The following is an 8,389-nucleotide window of genomic DNA, read 5'->3' as shown; positions in this document are numbered from 1 at the left end:
TGTATTTAAGCTTGCCTCACAATCCTGCTTAATCATGACATGTAGCACATCTTAGTCAACTAAATGAACTCTGTTCATGCATTGATTTCAAAAACCTTTATTAAACTTGGTATTTACTCCTCAAATGTTTTTTCTGTCATGGTTTATATTTTTTCTAGAGCTTTCATTTTTCAATTTTAATCACTCACTCTTGAGAACAGCAGCTGGAAAGCTACATTCGCCATCATCTATGACTTGTTCAGGAACTTGTTAAGCCTTTTTATAGGCCTTTCCCGAGAATCTCTTCCATGTGGCCTAAAAGTTTCACACAGAACAGCAGCACATTCAGGAATCTCTGTGTTTGGGAAGCTGCTTCAGGCGATTCAGATTGAAAAAGCTAAAGAGCATAATCAGGCCCCAGTGACCCCAGAGCCTAAAACTAACTGCCCTAATCTGGTTATGCAACCACCCACAAAGACACGGGATCATCAGCAGACACCACTGGATCCTTGGACACTATTTCCCACATGTCTGTTCATGTCCAGCCCAAATGGGGACTCAGTGGCTCAAACCTCACCAGATAATTTGTTTACAGTTCCCTGACGTGGCTTGATGTGCTTCAATCACTACTTCATTATAGACAGTCTGAGCCACAGTAAGTAAGAGTGTATAGTCTCTATATAGCAGCAGTGTTTGATCCTAACTAAGGTTATTTGATATAATCCTCCCATACCTTGTTGAGAAAAAAAAACAGTCAAGTGGTTAATCTCCTGCGATTTAAATTATGTGAAACTTACGCAAGGGAATTGGAGGAATTTTCCTTATGTGGGTCAGGACGTGTCTCACAGTTGAGCTCATGAGAAGAAGGGTTATGCTTTTCTCAGTGTGTGTGTTTGTGTGTGTGTCTGCAGGGTATCTGAGAAGTAGTATTGTGCACTGAGTATAGTAATAAGACTTTGAATTGAGCTGGGATTCAGCCATGATCAGGAATTTTACAAACCCAGGGTTGCATAACAGGGTCAGTGAGTTACTCTCCATCCCGTCCAATGAAGGAAACGCACAGGACAAACATTTGAGGGGAATCCAGTTGTGGATGTATGTAGTATGTGCTCTCCCTCACACACGATCGCCCACTGTTAGGTTGGGTTTGGTGTGGAGGAGGACAGCAAACGTGTGAAATAAAACATGCATGCATAGTCACACTAATAAGTAGAGTGTTGGCAAATAGAAATAAGTTGCATCATGTTCACATATTTGTGAAAATGCACCGTGAATAGCACACCAGATATTTCTGTGAGTTCACTGAGTAAATATCTGAATACTGGTGGACCTTTCTGTTTTTGTTTTGCAGGTCTCATCTCGCTCCTGCTGCTGATGTTTTAAATGGCATAAACTCAAAGACAGTTTGTGGAAAAACCTTGAAGCAGGCCACATGACACATTTACCCCTTTTTTTTTTTTACCTTCTTTTGCTAATCCCGCAATATATACAGTGGGGCAAAAAAGTATTTAGTCAGCCACTGATTGTGCAAGTTCCCCCACCTAAAATGATGACAGAGGTCAGTAATTTGCACCAGAGGTACACTTCAACTGTGAGAGACAGAATGTGAAAAAAAAATCCATGAATCCACATGGTAGGATTTGTAAAGAATTTATTCGTAAATTAGGGTGGAAAATAAGTATTTGGTCACCTCAAACAAGGAAAATCTCTGGCTCTCACAGACCTGTAACGTCTTCTGTAAGAAGCTTTTCTGTCCCCCACTCGTTACCTGTATGAATGGCACCTGTTTGAACTCATCATCTGTATAAAAGACACCTGTCCACAGCCTCAAACAGTCAGACTCCAAACGCCGCCATGGCCAAGACCAAAGAGCTTTCGAAGGACACCAGGAAAAGTATTGTAGACCTGCACCAGACTGGGAAGAGTGAATCTACAATAGGCAAGCAGCTTGGTGTGAAAAAATCAACTGTGGGAGCAATCATCAGAAAATGGAAGACACACAAGACCACTGATAATCTCCCTCGATCTGGGGCTCCACGCAAGATCTCATCCCGTAGGGTCAAAATGATCATGAGAACGGTGAGCAAAGATCCCAGAACCACACGGGGGGACCTGGTGAATGACCTGCAGAGAGCTGGGACCAAAGTAACAAAGGTCACCATCAGTAACACACTACAACGGCAGGGAATCAAATCCCGCAGTGCCAGACGTGTTCTGCTGCTGAAGCCAGTGCATGTCCAGGCCCGTCTGAAGTTTGCCAGAGAGCACATGGATGATACAGCAGAGGATTGGGAGAATGTCATGTGGTCAGATGAAACCAAAGTAGAACTTTTTGGTATAAACTCAACTCGTCGTGTTTGGAGGAAGAAGAATACTGAGTTGCATCCCAAGAACACCATACCTACTGTGAAGCATGGGGGTGGAAACATCATGCTATGGGGCTGTTTTTCTGCCAAGGGGACAGGATGACTGATCCGTGTTAAGGACAGAATGAATGGGGCCATGTATCGTGAGATTTTGAGCCAAAACCTCCTTCCATCAGTGAGAACTTTGAAGATGAAACGAGGCTGGGTCTTCCAACATGACAATGATCCAAAACACACCGCCCGGGCAACAAAGGAGTGGCTCCGTAAGAAGCATTTGAAAGTCCTGGAGTGGCCTAGCCAGTCTCCAGACCTCAACCCCATAGAAAATCTGTGGCGGGAGTTGAAAGTCCGTGTTGCTCTGCGACAGCCCCAAAACATCACTGCTCTCGAGAAGATCTGCATGGAGGAATGGGCCAAAATACCAGCTACTGTGTGTGCAAACCTGGTAAAGACCTATAGTAAACGTTTGACCTCTGTTATTGCCAACAAAGGTTATGTTACAAAGTATTGAGTTGTATTTTTGTTATTGACCAAATACTTATTTTCCACCCTGATTTACGAATAACTTCTTTACAAATCCTACCATGTGGATTCATGGATTTTTTTTTTTTCACATTCTGTCTCTCACAGTTGAAGTGTACCTCTGGTGCAAATTACTGACCTCTGTCATCATTTTAAGTGGGGGAACTTGCACAATCGGTGGCTGACTAAATACTTTTTTGCCCCACTGTAAATCAGATGCTGGACCCTTTGAGTTGAAAGGAGCTCCAAAGAAGAAAGAATAACTGATGATGATGCTGCAGCTGGGGGTAGAAGCTGTTTCCTCACATGTCCCAGCTCTCTGCACAGAGCTGGATCAAGCAAAGCCTCGTTTGTCATCTGTAACTTTATTTATAACAAACCAGCAACATGAATAAAAAATGGAATTCGGGGTTACAAAATAAACCACCTGTGCTGTAAAGCATCCACAGAAGGCGCGCACATTTCTTATCCAACATTAAGTGAGAAAAAAACCCAACCATAAATATGATTTCCTTCTAATTTATTGGTGAGTTTCAGAATATACCATCACTAATTCAAGCAAACATTTCTCAAATTAAACCCTCCTTTCTCGATCACCAAGTTAATCCCGAAAGGGAAATCGTATCTCTGCGCCGGACTTCGCTCATAAATATCAGGTTTAAGCTATTTTTTGAAAAAATATTTACTTATTTCTCACTTCTTACAGATTCGCAACATCTACTCTGTAACAATAAATACCTCTCCGTGTTTTTAATGAAAATAATGCCATATGGGTTGCATTTTCTTATCAGCACTCCCCGATGAAAAAGTCACGAAATGTTCATCCAGAACATGCCTGCGAAATATTCACTGATAGTGTATCTAATTTGTTTCCAAGTCTTTACAACGATTTGAGCCATGTTTAGTTTTAAACACAGACAGCTGCAGTATATGTAGAAGATATACATGGGACCTGGGAGGATGCATACAATTAATAGTGCATAAATTAACACTCTTATGAGACTATTATGGTTAAGAGTAGGTGGCTGCTGGTCCACAACAGTGTGAGACAGACTGTGGTGCCAAAATGCATGGACGAATACTTAGATAACTGTGTCCTCTCTCTCTCTGACCCAGTATCGAGCTCTGGTTGTAGTTTTAAAAGGATTATAATCTGGTGGCTTATTTGTAAAAACCCTGGCCCGCTATTTGACGAAATCTAGACCAGTCACAGAAATCCCTTTCGCCTGCCACCCCCACCCTGCAGTCAGTAGCCCATCTATGTGTGCCAGCTGCACGAACAGGGTCTAATTTCGCGGCTGAAATGAGACGAGAGAAAACAGACGAATGAACGCGTCTCCGCTGTTCCCCACAAAGCTCCGTGCTGCTCGAATGTGAGGTTATCGCAGGCTGGTTGCATTAGGTAAGTCTGTGTTCCTGTCTGTTTGGGACGAGCTGGTGAAACTCCAGCAGAACCGGTGACAAGGTCAAATGCTGCGCATGGTGCTGAAAGTGCGCCAGATGACGCGTGACTGAGGGCAGAGAGCTGTACTCGAATTTTGATGTGAGGCGGAATAGCTGTGGAAAAGTCCACACGAACCCCGCGTTTTTGTTGTGATAGCTGCAGAGGAAGTTGAAAGATGACTCGTTTGGACTCAACGTTGGTGCAGGCCAGAGGTTGAGACTTGTGCACGGTTTGAGTTGAGGCGCCACAGCAGGTGGCAGTGTGAGAATGGAGATCCCTCCTTTCAAATACTCACACACACACTCTATGCAGCAGGAGATAACATGAAAGAGCTCCGAGAATAGACCCCACTGATGTAAAAACACTACTGTATCATGTGAACATTTGGCTGGTGTTTTCAGTGCTCACACACCATTTCAGACTCTCTCTCTCCCTGTCCTCTGTGTGCTTGCTATAATGTTGGTGGAGTGTGTTGCACCTTTAAAGCTGCTTGCATATCAGCGCTCCTGTGGCTTTGAGAAAGCTGCTATTCTCTCAGTGATAATATGGTCTGTTGGTTTTCTCCTGCAGTGAACACAGCTGTGCATGTAAAGAGGTGCAGGTTACATCCTCACTGGAACTGATGTTCTCAGTTCGAAAACAGTCATCAAAAATGTAGTTGATCATTAGAAGAATTGATTTGTTCTCAGTCTTATCTCACTGAAACTGAAAATATTTGGATTTGAACTTGACAAAAGATAAAGGCAAGATGACTGCAGAGCTTTGTGAACTCATGCCGCTCCTAATGTTCAGTTATTTTATAGACTTGCCAATTAAAGGAGAACTACATTTCCTATATGCTGATTATTAAAAACCCCAAACCATACAAAACCATAAACCTCACTAAAACATCATCGGGTGTCAGCTATTCCTGCTCCTCCTCCTTCGGAGGTTTAAAAACATTATCGGTTTCCATAATGTAGCCATGCATTCGGTGCAGTCTGGTTGCAACTGTAAGCATGTTTTGTTCTGCTCAGTTGTAGAAATAAAGAACAGAGTTTTAGGCTGACATTTGAAATGTAATGGAGTTTAGGGAGTGGTACTTTAAGCAGTGAACCCGATCACTGGATCCAGACCTCCTCGTCCCTCCTGTAGTTTTTCCCACTTGCACTGATTTGATAAAACAATTCTGGGGGAAACTGGGAGGGGATGTCAATCAAATTTCAGGGGGAAAAGAAACCACCCCCACCCCATGTCCCCACTTTAGCAACACCCCAGTGAGTAGCACTTTACTAGTTAATGGGCCTTTGTTTGCAAAATCTGTTAAGTTTCCTATTTATTAGGAAAACACTAAAACTATGTGACATCCTGATTGTTTTCTCTTGTTCTTGTAACAGAGGCACATAGATAGAAGTGATTAGATTACAGACTGCAGAAGCCGAGGATCATTGTGAGTTTGAGCAAGATGCTGAACTCCCTACAGGCTCTGTAACCGGCCTTCAGCACCTTATTAACTGAGCCCAGTTTACTGTCCTTTTCTGCAGCTCTCTCTTTTTGATCTCCTACCAGGACGTTATGCCCTGAGACAATTGTGCAGCTATAATTAGAAAGTCCAATCTGAAAATCAGACGGGGGTGGAACAGCACGTAGTGTGAGTATGCAGCAGCGTAACATGATGCAGTGGACTAACCAAAACTGAATCAAGGTCTTAAACACAACTGACTTTATTTTGTAGAGACAAACCAATCTGTTTATGTATTTAACTGGTGAAATAGAAGGAAATGTCCTTCACAGTTTCATGAAAACAACAGTTGAAATAAATGCAAAGGAAAGGAAATCCTGTCCTGCTTTGACATGGCCCAGAGGAGGATTCCAGTGTCTTTGGTTACCTCCAAACCTTTCTTCATCTTTGGTGGCACAAACCGCTTCAGATGTCTACTTATTGTTTAATGTACACTTTATGGTCATTTTGTTAGGGACACTTGTTCAACTTAATGCATTTAGGCATGTAGACATGGTCAAGATGATCTGCTGAATGAGCAAGAATGGGGATTTAAGTGACTGTGAATGTAGCATGGTTGTTGTTCTGAGTATTGTAGGAGCTGCTGATCTGCAGAAGAGCATCTCTGAAACAGATTAGACAAATTAGACAATAGGATGTTGATCTAATGAGTCCCAGTTTCTGCTGCGACATTCGGCTGAGTCAGAATTTAGTGTAAGCAACATGAAAGTATGGATCCATCTTGGCATGTAACAAAGGTTCAGGCTAGTGCTGGTAGTGTAAGGGTGTGGGGCGTATTTTCTTTGCGTACTTTGAACCCGTGGATCATTTAAACACCCAAAACCTTGGATTCACCTTGCTGACCTTGTGCATCTCACTTACAGTCTACTGTAAGTAGTGCTAGTTTGTGTGCTAACATACTCGGGTGACACTGCTTTCTGCAGTGTTGTTTTACCATTAGCAAGAGCAGTTGTTTGTTGAAACGTTTTAGGGCAGTTTTGTCTTTGTGAAATGTTCAAAATAAGCATGATTAAGTGCTGAAAGACTTTAAACAATTAGTTGTGCTCATCTAATGAAGGTTTATTTAGTTCATTAGCACAAAGTAAATACCAACAAAAACAAAAGCAAGAAACAGAAAAAGTGAAACTGCAGTCAGCTAGTTATTTTAAACATCTGCATTGATAACAGTGTATAACTAGTTAAGTACTGGTTAACATGTAACTACAACTTCACAAAGCTGTTAGTATGTATACAGACTTCCATGATGGATATTATGATTAACTTACTATAGAAACAAAAGGGACAAAAGGAGGGTGTCTGAACTAAACTGAGAGGGCTTCTACAGTCACTAAAAATAAAGAAGTCTGAGATTACAAATAACCTGAGCGTATTTTTGCAGAAAATACCCAGGAATGTGGTCTGATTAAGTTTCATCAGTAAATAATCTCAGGTTTGTTTTCAGAAGTCGAATAAGGCATATTTTACACAAACACAGAAGTTTGTTGAGTTTAGTTGAGCAAACTGAGGTCAGTTTGGTTTTTGTCAACTAAGGCTCACGCCTATTTGTCTTCGTTGCTGGTCAAGCAAAGTAGATTTCATAAAAATGAGGTAGTTGCTTCATGTTTTTTCATGTGAAGATAGAAGTTATGATTACATAACATACCCATGATGAGAGTTCAGGGAAACTCCTCGAAATAATCAGAAACATATGTTTGCCATTTAAATCTTTCAGCTAACATTGGAACGTTGTTTAACTTCCAGGCAGCTTCAGATTTGTTGTTTTCAGTGTCCACAAAGTAAACTGCCTGTAAATAACAGAGCAAAAGGCTTTTTACACACTTTGAGAAAACACTAGCAGAAATTCAGATAATTATCAGACATTCCTAATCCGATCTTATATCAGATTTGTGAAGAATAATTTTACAAAAATTGGTGACTGTGGCTGCAAAACAAGCCTAAATCATCACCTCTTCACCACCAAGGTTGACAGTTGGTACGAGGTATTTATTCTGATATGCCATGTTGAGTGCTGTGAATCTGGTTTCCGTTACACCAGGATCACAGCTTTCTGCTGCTGCTGCTGCTGCTTTTCCTCAAAAGAATAAAGAAAGAAAAGACGAAAGAAAAGGACAGGGCTGATTTTGATACTGTGGTATAACTGGGACATTTGTGGAGAATGAGCAAGAGTCAAGACCACACACAAAGAGTGAGCCAAGGGCGAAAACTAAATGGATTACAGGCACAAGGCTGACTGTAATTTCTCTTCTCACTTGCACTGAAATTAAGCCCAGTTTCTTTGATCTGGACTACAAAGCTTTACCCAAAGATCAGGGAAATGCAAAGTTTAAGATTTAGAAGAAAGAGAAACAATTCTGAGGCTATTGATAAAAATGTATGACTTACTAGATGACTTGGGTCTACTCAAAAAACATTCAAGTCATGTGAATAATGTTTTTGCCCAACATGTCTAAATCTGCTGACTGATATATGCATGCCATTTTGTGATACACGCATACAGCACACAGTATGCGTCTTTTGAGGTTTATGGTTTCCTTAATTCTGAAAACATTTTGCAACTAGGCTAGACTGCAAGACAAC

The 8,389-nt window shown here is 41.4% G+C and overlaps 1 protein-coding gene across 1 annotated transcript in view; it reads left to right on the top strand.

Moving 5' to 3' along the window:
• The first annotated feature begins 4,142 nt into the window (after window positions 1-4,142).
• LOC120714861 (equilibrative nucleoside transporter 1-like) overlaps window positions 4,143-8,389 on the top strand; it is a 42,356-nt gene continuing 38,109 nt past the window's right edge. The window contains exon 1 of the mRNA XM_040001408.1: window positions 4,143-4,269. The gene's annotated coding sequence lies outside the window, so the exon portion shown is untranslated. The remainder of the gene's footprint in view (window positions 4,270-8,389) is intronic.

This window comes from Simochromis diagramma, unplaced genomic scaffold, assembly GCF_900408965.1.
Source record: "Simochromis diagramma unplaced genomic scaffold, fSimDia1.1 OVJJ01000421.1, whole genome shotgun sequence".
Taxonomy (NCBI): Eukaryota; Metazoa; Chordata; class Actinopteri; order Cichliformes; family Cichlidae; genus Simochromis; species Simochromis diagramma.
The sequence above is the reverse complement of the archived record's forward strand: the minus strand, read 5'-3'. Positions and strand labels throughout refer to the sequence as shown.